This window comes from Nerophis lumbriciformis, linkage group LG06, assembly GCF_033978685.3.
Source record: "Nerophis lumbriciformis linkage group LG06, RoL_Nlum_v2.1, whole genome shotgun sequence".
Lineage (NCBI taxonomy): Eukaryota > Metazoa > Chordata > Actinopteri > Syngnathiformes > Syngnathidae > Nerophis > Nerophis lumbriciformis.
In genome coordinates, this window is record NC_084553.2 from 59,039,992 (window position 1) to 59,059,991 (window position 20,000).

Sequence of the window (20,000 nt, forward strand, 5' to 3'; positions counted from 1 at the left end):
TTTTACTTGAGTATATTTATAGATAAGAAACGCTACTTTTACTCCGTTCCATTTATTTACATTCAGCTCGCTACTGATTTTTATCGATCTGTTAATGCACACTTTGTATGTTTTGGTTTGTCAGACAGACCTTCAAAGTAGGATCTATCGCATGCCTGCGTTTCACCAATCAAATACAGTCACTGATGACGTTTGACTGCGTTTCACCAATCAAACAGAGCCAGGCAGTCACATGATTAACTACACATAAAGTTTCAGCGGCAAACAACAAGCTTAAGCTTACATGAACTCAACGTCAAATTTGAGGAAGCACATCGCGGTAAGTAACGTTAGTAGATATTTTGGCTGTCACCGCAGGCTGATGTTAGCTTCCCTGCTATGAATCACTGTCAAATGTACATCGTGTGGGAACATTTATTAATGTACTGCAGCCTCATAGAGAGACAGACAAAGACACACACACACACACACATGCATACAAACACCAATCAGAAGTGCACAGTGTGTTCCCAGATGCTGCCCACACCTATCAGATTATGGTTTGCCTAAAGGCTAACTTGTTATTTTCCTTTGTAATCTCTGCCTACTGAGCCTATGTTGCTAATAAGTTATTGTGGCTCAATTTGCCTTCATTTTTTTTTATGTTAATGTATTATTATTTATGTTTTGTTGCTTAAGAGATATTCCTGGCTCTGAATTTGCTCATTGCTATTTTTATGTTTTTGTGCATTATTTGTTGTCATCATTAAACTAACAGGTTACTCATCAGTTACTCAGTACTTGAGTAGTTTTTTCACAACATGCTTTTTACTTTTACTCAAGCAAATATTTGGGTGACTACTCCTTACTTTTACTTGAGTAATAAATCTCTAAAGTAACAGTACTCTTACTTGAGTACAATTTCTGGCTACTCTACCCACCTCTGTCTATATGGCACAAACCTAATAGCAGCACATTTAAGCCAGTAAAAGGTGAATAATACCAAAACAGCCCTTGTGATTTATGGAGTCAGACGTGTCTTTGGGCTCCGCTCTCCATAAAACACCCTCATGAAACCACAGTTTGAGCAGCGAAAGCTGCCAGAGAGCCAGGAAGGGTCCGGAAAGAGCTCGGAAAGGAGTCGCCGGAGCACCGGTTAGCTAGAAAACAAACAGAGCTAATGAGATGTCCAGCTATGCAAACAGTGTGCAGGCAGCCATGGAGGCTAACAAGACACTTGGAGAGTAAACAGGAAAGATAAAGACAGGGAGCTCAAGAGACCAGGACAAGCATGACCAAAGTGAACTTTAACACCCGAAACTATCACTAGTATCAGTTATACGATCAGATGTAGATCAAAATAATTTCATTTACACAAATATTACTCTTTTGATGGAAGTTATTCTAAAATATTGGCTATAATTTTGTTGTTTTATAGTTAAACATTCCATAAGGCGATGCCATATTTCCATGCTTTGACATTGACGCCAATAGATTGAATTTTCCCTCACCTAAAAAAAGTGTGTCGCATTTTAAAAGTATTGAAAAAAAATACACAAATAGGTAAAAATAAAATGTATTAATGGATGAAAAAAGTATGAATAAAACTAAAATAAAAATGGTAGTACAAAATTGTACTACCATACCTGGTGTTTGTTGGCTTGAACTACTACCCTTTACTATAATGAACCCGAAAAGTGAATCCAAATGAAAATAAATAAATACAATAAAAAATAAATACAATTTAAAAAAAATGTTTTAACAAATATTTCTATATTTTTGTATGTAAAACTCTAAATATATAGTTTATAATGGGACAAACAAATTCTCCAAATGCTGCTAAGTTTCCTTAAGCTTATTTTCGAGACGCTAAATTTTCATTTACATAAAAGAATGTTTCCCAAACCAATGGTTCACACCTGGGAATCGGTTCTCATCGTTCACTTAAGAGCCATTCATTCAAAAGACTCGATTCATTTGCAAACGTCACTCTAGAAAAAAACGAATGGCATAAGCAGAAAGGGGGTGCAAAACTTAGTGTACCATGTTTGAAAGTCATTACATGTAATGTGAGTGACTGTTATTGGCTAACACACACATATACATATATATATATATATATATACATCTAATATATATATATATATATATATATATATATATACATCTAATATATATATCTATATATATATATATATATAGATATATCTATATATAGATATTAGATGTAGAGATATCTATGTATAGATATTAGATGTAGAGATATATATATATATATATATATATATATATATATATATATATATATATCTCTACATCTAATATCTATATATAGATATATATATATAGAGATATATGTATTAGATGTAGATATATATATATATATATATATCTACATCTAATATATATATCTATATATAGATATATCTATATATATATATATATATACATATTAGATGTAGAAATATATATATATATATATATATATATCTCTACATCTAATATCTATATATAGATATATCTATATATAGATATATGTATTATATGTAGATATATATATATATGTATATATATATATATATATATATATCTACATCTAATATATATATCTATATATATATATATACATATTAGATGTAGAAATATATATATATATATACATATTAGATGTAGATTATATATATATATATATATATATATATATATATATATATATATATATATATTATATATATATATATATATATATACATACATATATAATACACACACATACACACAAATATAAACGCAACACTTTTGTTTTTGGTCCCATTTTTAATGAGTTGAACTCAAAGATCTAAAACTTTTACTGTATACACAAAATACCTATTTCTCTCAAATATTGTTCACAAATCTGTCTAAATCTGTGTTAGTGAGCATTTCTTCTTTGCCAAGATAATACATCCCACCTCACAGGTGTAGCATATCAAGATGCAGATGAAACAGCAGAGCATTTGGCAGTACATCCAACCAGCCTCACAACCCCAGACCATGTGTAACCACACCAGCCCAGGACCTCCACATCCAGCAGGTTCACCTCCATTATTAAACCTTGAAAGGTGAAATAATTGAAAATTATAAAATATAGTAACAATTTTACTTTCATCCCAATTTTTTTTTTTAACGTTTTCAGTGAATGTACAGGATAGGCAAATATAAGCTTTGGCTTCAGCCTATTCCTTTTTCGGTCATTCTTTTTCTTTTCTTTTCTTTTTGTGTGTAAATGAGTATGATTGTTAAATATGTATAATCTGTACTGTTAAACTGGTCACACAAATTGGTTGATGGTTGATTATATGACCGAAATAAACTTATTTTATTCATTCATTATCGTCTGAGACCAGCCACCTGGAGAGCTGTTGCAACAATTGGTTTGCATAACAAAATAATTTCTGAATAAACTGTGAGAAACCGTCTCAGGGAAGCTCATCTGCATGCATGTCGTCCTCATCAGGGTCTCAACCTGACTGCAGTTTGTCTTTGTAACCGACTTGAATGGGAAAATGCTCACATTGGATGGCATCTGGCACATTGGAGAAGTGTTCTCTTTACGGATGACCCCAAATAAGGCAAAACTGCACATTTCAGAGTGACCTTTTATTGTGGGCTGCCTAAGGCACACCTGTGCTATAATCATGCTGTTTAATCTGCATCTTGATATGCCACACCTGCGAGGTGGGATGGATTATCTTGGTAAAGAAAAAATGCTCACTAACACAGATTTAGACAGATTTGAGATCAGTATTTGAGAGTAATAGGTCTTCTGTGTATATAGTAAAAGTTTTAGATCTTTACGTTCAACTCATGAAAAATGGGAGCAAAAACAAGTGTTTATATTTTTGTTCAGTATATATGTATATATGCGTTCTGTATATACTGAAAAAGAAAAAAAAAGAAAATCAAGAAAAACATTTTTTATTTATACTTTTTTGAAATGATTAGAATCACATTTCTAAAAATACATTTTAGGCCATCTCCATGCAACCACAAGGAGCTTTTCTCGCCTGTAACCTGTTTTGAAAAAGTTTCCCTATAATTATTTGATCAAATAATACATTGCAAGAATCGGTTTTATTCAAGAATCATGTTGAATCCAAAATTGATTCTGAATCGAATCGTCACCCCAGGAATTGGAATCGGATCAAATTGTTAGGTGCCCAGAGATTCACGCCCCTAATATGTTGTATGTCATAAATATTTGATACTTGTTTATATTGACAAATGTCCTATTTTAGACTGCAATATTATTCAATTGAGGACACTTATTAGGTAAGTGTAACTTGTGTTCTATCGTGAGCTTAGCTGTTGTGTAGCTGCTAACTCTGAATAGCCTATAGCCTACCATGTTTACCTTTTGTAAGTGACTAAAATAGAAGACATTTAGATGTTAAAGGGAAATTGCACTTTTTTGGGAATTTTACCTATTGTTCACAATCATTATAAAAGATATGACGACAAATTGATTTTTTTTGTAATGCATTATAAATATTAAATAAATGCGATCACAAGTCTGCTTACAATGGAGCCTATGGTAGCTGCTCAATTAAACACCTCCATTAAGGTTTTATATACATGCTTTAAATATACAGTATATGTAATGTAGTAACAGGCACATTTCTAATAACATTTAATATTTACATATTTTGATCATTTTAAGCATATGCGGCGCATTCATTTAAAAAACACATCACAATGTTTGCTTTTTTTTCGTTTATCACTGATTATTACTCACTGCAGACTTCATGAGAGCCAACAAACATAATAAAACATCACTTACTGTACCATGTCCGCTGTCTTTAGGATGCCGACTGATAGGATGTTCATAGGATGACAGATGACACAGGAAGTCCTTCATATCGACAGACTGTATAACGCATATGTTCCTTTTGACTGTACATGTACTGTAAATGTATAATGTATTTATGTTATTCACATGTGAATAATGCTGTATAATAGACTGTATTTATGTTATTCACATGTGAATAATGCTGTATAATAGACTGCATTATATTATTCGCATGTGAATAATGCTGTATAATAGACTGTATTTATGTTATTCACATGTGAATAATGCTGTATAATAGACTGCATTATATTATTCACATGTGAATAATGCTGTATAATAGACTGCATTTATATTATTCACATGTAAAAAATACCCAAGTGTTTATTGTCTATTGTGAGCGAACTATGGTGCTGAATTTCCCCCAGGGATCAATAAAGTACTTCCTATTCTATTCTATTCTTTATATTCCCATTTAGATGAAAAATCTCTCAGAAGAAACGGGTTGGAGGGGCGGACGGGGTTCTACATGGCCGTCAACAAGTCCCAACTTGTTGGATTATATTCTCAGCCATCTACTTTCCAGGTGAGAGGCATGATTTGTGATTGACAATAAACGTACAGGGAGCAGGGGCGTGAGGAAGTCGATAATGTAAACATCAGCACACAGGAAGTGATGACGGCGCCGCTATAAATAGTTTGTCTGCGTCAGCGCTTATAATAACAATATCACTAATACTTGGTTAATAATCAAGTCACGAAATGTGAATGGAGCGCTTTTTTGAATGGTTATTTATAGAGATGTCCGATAATATCGGACTGCCGATATTATCGACCTATAATTGATTTAAAATGTAATATCGGAAATTATCGGTATCGGTTTCAAAAAGTAAAATGTATGACTTTTTAAAACGCCGCTGTACGGAGTGGTACACGGACGTAGGGAGAAGTACAGAGCGTCAATAAACCCTAAAAGGCACTGCCTTTGCGTGCCGGCCCATTCACATAATATCTACGGCTTTTCACACACACAAGTGAATGCAAAGCATACTTGGTCAACATCCATACAGGTCACACTGAGGGTGGCCGTATAAACAACTTTAACACTGTTACAAATATGCGCCACACTGTGAACCCACACCAAACGAGAATGACAAACACATTTCGGGAGAACATCCGCACCGTAACACAACATAAACACAACAGAACAAATACCCAGAAGCCCTTGCAGCACTGACTCTTCCGGGACGCTACAATATACCCCCCCTCCACCTCAACCTCCTCATGCTCTCTCAGGGAGAGCATGTCCCAAATTCCAAGCTGCTGTTTTGAGGCATGTTAAAAAAAATAATGCACTCTGTGACTTCAATAATAAATATGGCAGTGCCATGTTGGCATTTTTTTCCATAACTTGAGTTGATTTATTTTGGAAAACTTTGTTACATTGTTTAATGCATCCAGCGGGGCATCACAACAACATTAGGCATAATAATGTGTTCATTCCACGACTGTATATATCGGCATCGGTAATTAAGAGTTGGACAATATCGGAATATCGTATATCGTCAAAAAAGCCATTATCAGACATCTCTAGTTATTTATAGGGTTTTATGGGCGGAATAGTGGAACTTCCATTGGCTGCGATGTAAGTTAACTTTTATTTAATATTAAGAATGCATTACAAAAAAAAAATCCATCATAATGATTGTGAACGATAGGCAAAATTCCAAAAGAAGTGCAGTTCCCCTTTAAGTGTCCAGCTTTGCACAAGTAAACAGGACTGCTTGTATCAGACATTTTAGATGCAATCCAACACTCGTTTTTGTTTTTGCTGGTATCGAACCGATATCAATATCAATATCGGATGGGGACACCCCTATTTAGTATGCCAGTAAAAAAGGGGCTCTTTAACACATTGCCTGTACAGTTCACAAAAGTTAAAGTCAATATTTTTTCAACGGTTTTATGGATCTTAATGGACCAGATTGATGGACTGAGTCCGAAATGGACTTCCAGCAAGGTGGTCTTTAGTTTGAAGTTAAATGAAAATATTTGTTCACACAGTGTGGACGTGTGCCTCCCCTCTACGGATTGTGCTTTTACTCTGTCATTGATGGACAATGTAGTCCTCACGCCAAATGGACAAGATTGATCCCTGGACTAGAACCTTCATTGAGATCCTCTGCAGACTTGAAGACCAACACGCTGCACGTATGAAATGTTGTTTTTTTCACGCCACCTGACCTGACCTCGTCCCGGGCGTTAATACGTTAGCTACTAGACGGACGTCTGGCTTCTGTCTCCTTCGCCACAAACCAGACCGACCGCGAACAGGAAGTAGAGGACGCGGCGACGGAGTCCAGGTCGGGTCCTTAAGCTCCGGTGAACATTTGACATAGTGCAGGGTGACACGGGGGCCCACGGCGGGGAACCGACACGCATTGGGAGGAGAACTGGTCACATTGTCGGCGAGTATTTATTAAAACTAACCAAAAAAACGACTCATTCCCAAGGCACTCGGCGACAGGCTGTGGCGTCAGCGGGAAAAACGTCTGCGGTTGCACATGACGAACAAAGCGAAACATGGACGCTTGAGAAAAAACACCTACAAAAACATCAAACCAACAAAGTCCGTCCACAAACTAAAATGCACTTAGGCTTAAAAGACCGAGGGAGCAGTACTAAAAATAAGTACGCGGTAGTAAAATAAAACTTTCATCAGCAACGAAATGAGCACAATACGACTCTTTGGTTTGCAAAGAACAACAGTTACTCGCCAATGTTCCTTCAGAGACAAATGGCAGCCATTAAAAGACCTAATAATGCATATTTTACATGCAGCGATATAATGTGAATGGTAAAGAAAAACACGAGTAATTCAAATTCATAGCAAACTGCCTGGAGGCTCCTGTTTCCTAACCATAAGGCCGGGGCCCGTTGCTGGGCCGCCAAAAAATATCTGTCTCTCAACTGAGGTTTGTATGGGCCGCAGCGGTACTCGGTTCTAATACACTTTTCAATATCAAACAAACAGAAGGAGACTGGAGCCAAAGTCATACAGACGACTCTTAAGCGCAAAAATTATGACTAAATCGGTGAAGCTGTATTTTCATTGATTGTATCGACAGTTTATTTAGAAAACACGTTATTATTTATTATCAATTTAGTTATAATTTATTTTTGTTTGTAAACATTTTTTTATCCGTTTTTTGAGTCCCTTCTTTTGCAGTATATTTGATTAGTACAGGGGTCGGCAACCTTTTTGGCTGAGAGAGCCATGAAAGCCAAATATTTTAAAATGTATTTCCGTGAGAGCCATATAATATTTTCTAACACAGAATACAACTAAATGCGTTCATTTTTAAGTAAGACCAAAATGTTTTTAGTATAATAAGTCTCTTATTCTTATTACTTCTTGAACATGTGCGGTAGAAAAAAGATGGATGCATGAAAATGTTTTATATTTTGAACATTATTTTTAACACTGATTACCAGTGAATTATTCATTACTTATCGTGTTAAGCAATGTCAGATAAGATTTATCTGAGAGCCAGATGCAGTCATCAAAAGAGCCACATCTGGCTCGAGAGCTATAGGTTCCCTACCCCTGGATTAGTATGTCTTATTGTAAATCAGCTTGACCTAAGCCTTGATCAAAATCTTGGTGAAATTATCATTTGACGAGGTGTATCCTGCGAGTACAGCCGTTATATGGCCCCATTCATCACGGTTTACCTGACACATGAAACGTGACAAATCACGGCACTATCCACTTTAGCCGCCAGACGGCAGTAGAGGGTTGAATATCTTAAAATGTGTTTTGTGGCAATTCCAACTTTGACTACAGCAATGTAGAGTGGCGCTTTCCATCATTTTCAGCAGACTGCATTGCAAAAAACGTTCCTCATTTATTCAGGAATGCAGCCATATGAATCCCTTTCCTACTTTAGGTTAGATACAAGTATTGAATATGGTTAAAATAAAGACTACTAATTCAGTGTTAATAATTGAGTGGGGCCCCCCCCCGGGCCCTTCTGTAGTGGCCCCCAAGGTCAAAAAGCTTAAGAACCCCTGATTCACACTCAGTGGCCTAGTGGTCAGAGTGTCCGCCCTGAGATCGGTAGGTTGTGAGTTCAAACCCTGGCCGAGTCATACCAAAGACTATAAAAATGGGACCCATTACCTCCCTGCTTGGCACTCAGCATCAAGGGTTGGAATTGGGGGTTAAATCGCTAAAAATGATTCCCGGGCGCGGCCACCGCTGCTGCTCACTGCTCTCCTCACCTCCCAGGGGGTGATCAAGGGAGATGGGTCAAATGCAGAGAATAATTGGTACTTTAACTTTATTTAGGTAATGCTTCAATCCAACACAGCAAGCATGCTTGATAGAAAGCGCTCAAAAGCAAAGCACTGCTTTGCAAAATGTGCTAGCTCGATGCTAATTTACTTTGGATATGCCATATGCATGCTGCTGATTAGCATTAGTGATTTTACATGGCCATTTTAATGCCTCTAACTTTGGTAATGGAACTACAACTAATATGCACGTCACAATCAAACTGCTAGTGTGTGTAATAAGAACAATACTTACAGTATTAACACTTTGTAAGACTCAACAAAAGGCAAGATTGGCACATTCAACTTAATGGCAAGGACTACTTACGGACTACGGCAACACACCTGCTAGGACAAAACTGAATGCTTGTAAAAAAATAAGATACAACTGGACAGCAACATAAGCATTATCAGCTCATTATTAAACGGTAGATATAAAACAAAGATTTTATCATTAAAAAAAACAACTTCAAACCCTGCAGCTTTTGAGACGGACTGGCTAATTTATGGATTTTTCTTCGCTGGCGGCCATAAACATTTTTTTTTATAAAAAAACAAGCAAAACACAGAGAGGGTGTGTTATTGTTTGTGCTATGGCGCCATCTTTTGGATGAGTTTGCTTACCGCAGGTGCTGCAGTGTCCTTCCATTTATCGACAGTGCTTTTTTGCTGTTCAGTTATCTTGTGGATATTTTGTGTATTTTGTAGTTGTGGGGCGGTATAGCTCGGTTGGTAGAGTGGCCGTGCCAGCAACTTGAGGGTTCCAGGTTCGATCCCCGCTTCCGCCATCCTAGTCACTGCTGTTGTGTCCTTGGGCAAGACACTTTACCCGCCTGCTCCCAGTGCCACCCACACTGGTTTAAATCATTACTTGCCAACCCTCCCGGATTTTCCGGGAGACTCCCGAAATTCAGCGCCTCTCCCGGGACAAATTTTCTCCCGAAAATCTCCCGAAATTCAGGCGGACTCAGGTCCTCCACAATATAAAAAAGCGCACCTGCCCAATCACGTTATAACTATAGAATGATGGAGGGTGAGTTCTTGGTTTCTTATGTGGGTTTATTGTTAGGCAGTTTCATTAACGTCCTCCCAGCGTGGCAACAACACACAACAACAGCAGTCACTTTTTTGTATACCGTAAAGCAGTTGGTCTGCCGTAAACAGCAATGTTGTGACACTCTTAAACAGGACAATACTGCCATCTAGTGCATTTGATGAAAGCACTTTTGTGCGTGCCACACAGCAATGCATCATCAGAGAGGGTGTTCAGCATGGTTAGAAAGATAGTGACAGAGAATAGAACAAGGATGGACAATTCAACCCTTAACTCAACAATGAGTAGATAAATGATAAATGATAAATGGGTTGTACTTGTATAGCGCTTTTCTACCTTCAAGGTACTCAAAGCGCTTTGACACTACTTCCACATTTACCCATTCACACACACATTCACACACTGATGGAGGGAGCTGCCAGCAAGGCGCTAACCAGCAGCCATCAGGAGCAAGGGTGAAGTGTCTTGCTCAGGACACAACGGACATGAGTGTTATGTGTGTGTATATGTGTAAATAAATGAACACTGAAATTCAAGTATTTATTTTATATATATATGTATATATACACATATATAATAAAATAAATATATATATATATATATATCCCACCCCGACCACGCCCACCCCTTCCCCCCCACCTCCCGAAATCGGAGGTCTCAAGGTTGGCAAGTATGGTTTAAATGTAACTTAGATATTGGGGTTTGCAGTCTATTCAATTGAATATAAGTTGAAAAGGATTTGTAAATCATTGTATTCTCTTTTTATTTACGATTTACACAACGTACCAACTTCACTGGTTTTGGGTTTTGTAGATGAATCATTGCAGCCCTAAATATACATGTTAAGAATCAGTCATATGATCAACCTTTACTTTTCACTTTCTCATGCACTTCGAGTCATTATTGAAGTAAATCAATTAACGTATTAAATATGGCAAAGCTTGCTTTTAATTAAGACTTTGTAATCTTCCCAAATTAGGAAAGTTTTTATGATTTGTTTTTTTTTTTCCACATCAGGAAAGATACTTTCACACCAGGGTGAGAGTGTGTCATAAAGTCAAAATTAAAGTGCACATCCATTCTGTGCATTACGGTAAAATAAGTCATTTGTATTCCCAGAAATAACATCACTTTTTTTCCCCCGCCAACAAATTGCGTTCTTCCTTTCGGGATCCACGATGGAAACTCCGAGCGGACATTCCTACCGGTTTGGCACGAGCTCGAAAGCGAACATTCCTAACACGGTCCAGACGTGATGTCCACGGGAACGCTCTCACAGCCACAGTCGTCGTCACACGGCGAGAGGGAACCCCTGCGCGGGCGCCCTAATGAGTCAAGACAGGAAGCAGTTGCGGTTCAAGTCTAAGGTCGACCTCGCGTTACTTTAAGCTTGCATTGATGTCTTTAACCTCTTCTGAGATCATTAGGAGCCAAAGTGCGTATTCCAGAGCGCGTCTGCTCTTTCTCACGCCAACAGACGTGTCGCCTCGTCCATCTGATGGCAGACTTTTCAAACAAGCAAAGTGAGATTAGTCAGCCCGAGAGCGCCAGAAGTGTCATCAAGTCAAGTGTGAGCGTTCCCTCTTCAGAATCCCGGTGTTTATGTTCCCACCCGCCAACAGCAACCAGGGGGTCAAATATGGCCGCTAATTCCATAACTGCCTCCTGTTAAACTTTAAGTAGAATAAACAAAAGAAGCGCTTCAGTTGTGTGCACTTTGGATTGTTGAAATCCAAATATCCAACTTGAACTTTGCATCCACAAATTGAATACTCGTGAGCAGTATTCGGCAAATTACTTTTAAAAAGTAACTAATGACAGTTACTCGTTACTTTCCCAAAATAGTAATTGACTTCCTAACAGAATTACTCTTTAATAAATGTAATTAATTACTAAGGAAAGGAATTAATGCGTAACTTATGCAGTTAAGAGATGTTTCATGAGAGCAGAGTGTGTGTGCGCTTGTCATGACGAGGAGGTCGCAGCTTGCTGCGAAGTTTGTTCTCCCGGGATGCAAACGGACTTTTCTGGACAAAGGGTAGCAGGTAGGAACATATTTATTAATCTAACTACAAAATAACAGGCAAAAACTCTTAACTGTGGCATGAAATAAACAAGACTTAGGTAGCGGGTTGCGTGACAATAGCGTGAAGCAAACAACTAGCATAAACTATAGCATAGCAAGAAACAAACAAACAACTATGAAACTGTGGCATGAAACAACTAACATGAACTATTGATTGATTGATTGAGACTTTTATTAGTAGATTGCACAGTTCAGTACATATTCCGTACAATTGACCACTAAATGGTAACACCCGAATAAGTTTTTCAACTTGTTTAAGTCGGGGTACACGTAAATCAATTCATGGGAAACTATGGCATAGAACAACATGAGACAATGGCATGAAACCAATAACGAGCATAACTATAGAATCAGACCTGAAACGAGCAATGACGCCAGGCCGACTGACTGGCAAAGGCAGTTTAAATAGTCTCTTGATTAGAGCCAGGTGAAAATCATAAATCATATGCCACCATGGCAACCAAAACAAACAAGAGTGCACAAAAAACAGGAACTATTGGAGTTAAACTAATAGAACATAACGAAAGCATGATCCGGACCACGGATCATGACAGTGCTAGTGTTGTCCTGATACCAAAATTATTTTTGATACTTTGATACTTTTCTAAATAAAGGGGACCGCAAAAAATTGCATTATTGGCTTTATTTTAACACAAAATCTTAGGGAACATTAAACATATGTTTCTTATTGCAGTTGTGTCCTTAAATAAAATAGTGAACATTAGTGGAGCAACGGATCAACATTGATCCGTGATCCGTTCGGATCAATATCTTCGGTTCGGCACACATGATCCGCGGTTTGATTTATGAAAAAAAAAAAAGAAAAAAAAAGTTGTTTGCACCTTCAGTCCACACAATCAATCAATCAATGTTTATTTATATAGCCCTAAATCACAAGTGTCTCAAAGGGCTGCACAAGCCACAACGACATCCTCGGTACAGAGCCCACATAAGGGCAAGGGAAAATTCAACCCAGTGGGACGCCGATGTGAATGACTATGAGAAACCTTGGAGAGGACCGCATATGTGGGTGACCTGGGTGACCTGGGTGACCCCCCCCCCCCCACCCACTCTAGGGGAGACCGAATGCAATGGATGTCGAGTGGGTCTGACATAATATTGTGAGAGTCCAGTCCATAGTGGATCCAACATAATAGTAAGAGTCCAGTCAATACACAGCGTGGTCATAGCGAGCGGAGTAACGGAGGAGCTTGAACGGCCCCCGCGCCATTTAATCGGTGTGTTTATAGGTGCAGACTCCATCCATCCATCCATTTTCTACCGCTTATTCCCTTTGGGGTTGCGGGGGGCGCTGGAGCCTATCTCAGCTACAATCGGGCGGAAGGCGGGGTACACCCTGGACAAGTCGCCCCCTCATCGCAGGGCCAACACAGATAGACAGACAACATTCACACTCACATTCACACACTAGGGACCATTTAGTGTTGCCAATCAACCTATCCCCAGGTGCATGTCTTTTGAAGTGGGGGGAAGCCGGAGTACACGGAGGGAACCCACGCAGTCACGGGGAGAACATGCAAACTCCACACAGAAAGATCCTGAGCCCGGGATTGAACCCAAGACTACTCAGGACCTTCGTATTGTGAGGCAGATGCACTAACCCCTCTTCCACCGTGCTAGGTGCAGACTCACCGATATATATTAATTTCATAGACTTTGGAAAGGCGTTAGACAGCTACACTGTGGAAGCTGATGGCACACTATGGCATCCCACCGAAGCTCATCAACATCATCAAGAGCACCTACCAAGGGATGCGATGTCGTGTCCTACATGACGGATGCCCATAGGAGTCCTTCGAGGTCCTGACTGGGGTGCGGCAAGGATGTCTGCTCTCGCCTTTCCTTTTGCTCCTCTGTATTGACTGGACCATGAACCAAACAACCAAAAACAGCAAAACCGGCATACAGTGGAGCCTTACCGAACAACTGGAGGACCTAGACTTTGCAGACGATCTAGCTCTCCTGGCTCACACCCACCAACAGATGCAGGACAAATCACAAAAACTACAAAGAGCTGCTGCATTTCTTGGGCTTAAGATCAATTCACAAAAAACAAGCGTATCAATAACAAGAACAATACACCAATAACAATGGACCATAATCAATTAAAGGAGGTAGTCAGTTTGACATACTTGGGGAGCATAATCAGTGTAGACGGAGGGGCAGATGAAGATGTCAAATCCAGAATAGGGAAAGCAAGAACATCATTAAAGGGGAACATTATTACAATTTCAGAAGGGTTAAAACCATTAAAAATCAGTTCCCAGTGGCTTATTTTATTTTTCGAAGTTTTTTTCAAAATTTTACCCATCACGCAATATTCCTAAAAAAAGCTTCGAAGTGCCTGATTTTAACCATCGTTATATACACCCGTCCATTTTCCTGTGACGTCACATAGTGAAGCCAACACAAACAAACATGGCGGAAAGAACAGCAAGCTATAGCGACATTAGCTCGGATTCAGACTCGGATTTCAGCGGCTTAAGCGATTCAACAGATTACGCATGTATTGAAACGGATGGTTGTAGTGTGGAGGCAGGAAGCGAAAACGAAATTGAAGAAGAAACTGAAGCTATTGAGCCATATCGGTTTGAACCGTATGCAAGTGAAACCGACACGACAGCCAGCGACACGGGAGAAAGCGAGGACGAATTCGGCGATCGCCTTCTAACCAACGATTGGTATGTGTTTGTTTGGCATTAAAGGAAATTAACAACTATGAACTAGGTTTACAGCATATGAAATACATTTGGCAACAACATGCACTTTGAGAGTGCAGACAGCCCAGTTTTCATCAATTAATATATTCTGTAGACATACCCTCATCCGCTCTCTTTTCCTGAAAGCTGATCTGTCCAGTCCAGTTGAAAATGCATCTGCTTTGAGTGTCGCAGGATATCCACACATTCTTGCCATCTCTGTCGTAGCATAGCTTTCGTCGGTAAAGTGTGCAGAACAAACATCTAATTTCTTGCCACTTTGGCATCTTTGGGCCACTGGTGCAACTTGAATCCGTCCCTGTTGGTGTTGTTACACCCTCCGACAACACACCGACGAGGCATGATGTCTCCAAGGTACGGAAAACAGTCGAAAAAACGGAAAATAACAGAGCTGATTTGACTCGGTGTTTGTAATGTGTTTGAGAAAATGGCGGATTGCTTCCCGATGTGACGTCACAACGTGACGAGAGCGAATAATAGAAAGGCGTTTAATTCGCCAAAAATCACCCATTTAGAGTTCGGAAATCGGTTAAAAAAATATATGGTCTTTTTTCTGCAACATCAAAGTATATATTGACGCTTACATAGGTCTGGTGATAATGTTCCCCTTTAAACATACTAAAAAACATTTATCTTAAAACCAAACTGAAAATATTTCACTCAAATGTCAAATCCATCCTGCTGTACGGATCAGAAACATGGAAAACCACCAATAGCATACTCACTAAACTACAGACATTTCTAAACCATTGCCTCCGTCGGGTCGTTGGTGTCATGACTTGGTCCTGGGTTTTAGTTTTTCTAGAAGGCAACGGAAAGTTGGCTCGGGCGAGACAGGAATGTGAGAACATATTTATTTAAACTTATCAAAAAAAGTACAAACGAAAAGCGCGCACAGTGGCGGAGAAACAACTTGGCTATGAAAACAAATACTTGCACAAAGGCAGAAACTATGAACAACAAAAAAACACTAACTGTGGCATTAATAAACAAAACTTACTTGGCATGGACAAAAGGAGCAGCGTGAACGATGGACATGAAAAAAGTGTCAGAAATGTGCAGAGCATAAATGTGGGATGTCACCAGAAAGACAAACTGAAAACATTGAACTTAAATACTACAGACATGATTAACGAAAACAGGTGCGTGACTCAAAACAGGTGCGTGACGTGACAGGTGAAAACTAATGGGTTGCTATGGTGACAAACAAGAGTGCACAATGAGTCCAAACGTGGAACAGGTGAAACTAATGGGTAATCATGGAAACAAGACAAGGGAGTGAAAAGCCAGAAACTAAAGAGTCCAATAACTAAACAAAACATGACTAAAACAAAACATGATCACACAGACATGACAGTAGGAGTCTACTGGCCAAACACCATCACCAATGCCAACCTGTGGGAACTCACCAAACAAGAACCTGTGGAACTGCAAATCAGGAGAAAGAAGTGGAGCTGGATAGGCCACACACTCAGAAAACCCAATAAATCAATCACCAAACGGGCACTAACATGGAACCCACAGGGAAAAAGAAACAGTGGTAGACCAAGAACAACCTGGAGAAGAAGCACGGAACAGGAGATGAGGGCTGAGGGGCTGTCATGGCAACAACTCGACCGAAGGGCACAAGACCGGAATGGATGGAAGGCTTTCGTCGGCGGCCTATGTTCCTCAGGGAATACTAAGACCTAAGTAAGTAAGTAGTTATAGGTGCAGACTCGGTTGTGCAAAACAAAGGTTTTAAAACACATGCTGAAAGTGCTTGAGCCATGTTACGACACTTCAGCGAAAAGATTGTGCCAGATCTTTATAAGCAGGAGAAGAAAAAAGTTGTGGATGAACTATCCCGAGCATCATGTGTTGCGCTCACGACAGACGTTCAGGGAAACTATGTGACGATAGACGCTCACTTCATCACAGCAGACTGGGAGGTGAGAAGACACGCCCCCTCTACGAGAGTCACCTTGCGCAGGTACTGACACAAGCAGTGGAGGAATGGAAGATAAAGATATCCCAGTCACACGTGATAATGCCAAACATCAAATAAATGCAGTGAACGAGGCAGGACTGGAACCACAGGTAGGGTGCTTTGCACATGTAGTGAATTTGGCATCACAGAAGGGCATCTCAGTCAATAGGATGGAGCGCCTCCTTGGGAGGATCAGGAAGGTGGTTTCCTACTTCCACCCAAGCACAACAGCTGCTCATGTGCTTAAGACGAAGTAAGAAATGCCAAAGCTGCCTACTCATAAGCTCATACACAGTGTTGGGTTAGTTACTGAAAACCAGTAACTAGTTACTTTATTTCAAAAGTAACTCAGTTACTTACACTAAAAAGTAATGCGTTACTGTGACAAGTAACTATTTAGTTACTTATATATATATTTTTTATTTTTTTAAGGCCCCCGTTAATGCCCTTTTAGCTTTCATTTCAGTACTGTTATTGCACTGGAGAATAATACAATCTGTTGATCAACTTGACATGCATTTGCATCACTCAACTCTGCTAAGCAATGTGCTCTACATACAACACACAAAGACAAAGATATGTTTCAAAGGGCCAATTTGTTTCAGGCCAGAACAAATTGACAAAACTATTTTTAAATAGTTGCAACATAACATACATAAGTAACAAACAGCATAATAACAACATAGCTGTAAACCAAAGAAGGCACACACTACATACTACATACACAAAGCCTAACCAGGCATTTTTTCTCTCTCAAGGAATTCTGAAATAAAATCATGTCTGAAGCCCAGAACACTACACATTTCCCCAGTTTTAGTTTAAAGATAAGGAAAGATTGGCCTGGCCCACTAGCATCCCTCTTTATGTTTGTGAACTTTATAGTCTATACATTGAGAGTGATGTGATAATCAAACACTCTAGAAGTCTAGAATGAAAGAGCAACAGTATATAAGAGAATTGACAGAGTGTGTGTATCTTCAGTGCGCAGTGCCTCGTTAAAATCCAGCCGCTGTTGGCTTAGGAGGTGAAGTGTGTCTCTCTTTACTAGCTTCGTCGACGCACGCTGCTTTTGTAGCTGTTTCAGCAGATTTGAATTGCTAGGATAGGATCTTTGATCCAAGACACAACTTACATTTAACTAAAATGTTATTTTCTTTGTGGTCGACAAAAGAAAAGTAGTGAGTATATCTCCATGTTAAGAAACTCGGCTTCGGGCTTGTTAGTAAACACAGACACGCCTCCTCCCACACACACAGCGCGCCACTACCTTGTCGCCTCTTCCGCAGCGCTCCAATAAAACACACTCAGACCTTCTCAGTTTCTAGCCGATACTACATAAAAAATAACGTAAAATAACGCAGTAACGCATCATGTAGTAACGGTAACTGAGTTACTGAATATAAAATATAACGCGTTAGATTACTATTTACCGCCGAAAGTAACGTTGTTACAGTAACCAAGCGTTAGTCCCAACACTGCTCATACATGATGTCCCAACAAGGTGGAACTCCACTTATGATATGTTGGAGCAGCAGGCAGCTATATACTCTGCATTGACCCACAACACCCTGAAGAAAAATGTCAAAGACATCATCACCCTGTCTGATGATGATGTGAGAGTGGTTGAGGAAGCCCTCCAGGTGCTTAAACCCCTCAAAAGTGTTCCATCTCTACTGAGCACTGAAACTTCACCATCTGTGTCAATGATCTGCCACTGAAAACAAGGATTCTACAATCCATGGCTCCAAAGTGTGGAAGACAGCAGCATCACTCCAGACGTCAGGCTTTATTTAAAAAACCTGTTTCAAGGAAGATGATGTGCCTTCTTATGTTGCACTTGAAGTTGTTTTTTTATTAATGGTGATTGGTCCAAGTTTAAAGAAAGGAGAAATGCCTTTTCTATGTTGCACTGTTTTTCATTCATTATGTTAAAAAGAAGATATAGAACATGCAAACTCCACACAGAAAGATCCCGAGCACGGGATTGAACTCAGGACGACTCAGGACCTTCGGATTGTGAGGCACATGCACTAACCCCCTGTACCACCGTGCTGCCCTTAGTTGATTTTGTATATTTTAATTTAATAATTTAAAAAAGTGTTACTAAACAAAAGGACAAAACTTCTGTTTGTCTTGTCTCTCTTTTTTTTCTTTTTTTTTTTGCTGATCCGAAAAATGATCCGATACGTGACTCTGATCCGAGAAACGATCCGAATCGTGAGTTTTTTGATCCGTTGCACCCCTAGTGAACATACAAGACAACTTGTCTTTTAGTAGTAAGTAAACAAACAAAGGCTCCTAGTCTGCTGACATATGCAGTAACATATTGTGTCATTTATCATTCTATTATTTTGTCAACATTATGAGGGACAAGCTGTAAAAATTGATTATTAATCAACTTGTTCATTTACTGTTAATATCTGCTTACTTTCTTTTTTAACATATTCTATCTACACTTCTGTTAAAATGTAATAATCACTTATTCTTCTGTTGTTTGATACTTTACATTAGTTTTGGATGATACCACAAATTTAGGTATCAATCCGATACCAAGTAGTTACATTGGTCATATTCAAAGCCCTCATGTGTCCAGGGACATATTTCCTGAGTTTATAAACATAATATACATTTAAAAAAAACGAAAGAAGATGTTGTGATGCCAAAACATATCGAAGTAATCATAGTAGTATCGACTAGATACGCTCCTGTACTTGGTATCATTACAGTGGATGTTAGGTGTAGATCCACCAATGGCATTTGTTTATGTTTATGTATGTGTTTATGCTTAGTGGCCTTGTGGTTAGAGTGTCCGCCCTGAGACTGGGAGGTTGTGAGTTCAAACCCCGGCCGAGTCATACCAAAGACTACAAAAAAATGGGACCCGTTATCTCCCTGCTTGGCACTCAGCATCAAGGTTTGGAATTGGGGGTTAAATCACCAGAATGATTCCCTAGCGTGGCGCACGCTGCTGCTCACTGCTCCCCTCACCTCCCAGGGGGTGGAACAAGGGG

At 39.1% G+C, this 20,000-nt stretch overlaps 1 protein-coding gene and 1 long non-coding RNA gene across 5 annotated transcripts in view; one reads left to right on the forward strand and one right to left on the reverse strand.

Annotated features, from left to right (window-relative positions):
* The window catches only part of LOC133608373 (collagen and calcium-binding EGF domain-containing protein 1-like), a 108,635-nt gene that overhangs the window by 59,740 nt on the left and 28,895 nt on the right, over nucleotides 1–20,000 (reverse strand). The window lies entirely within an intron of this gene.
* The window catches only part of LOC133608936 (uncharacterized), a 73,808-nt gene that overhangs the window by 14,810 nt on the left and 38,998 nt on the right, over nucleotides 1–20,000 (forward strand). For both annotated transcript variants that reach the window (XR_009815647.1, XR_009815646.1), the window contains exon 2: nucleotides 5,284–5,390. This is a non-coding gene — a long non-coding RNA (uncharacterized lncRNA). The remainder of the gene's footprint in view (nucleotides 1–5,283; nucleotides 5,391–20,000) is intronic.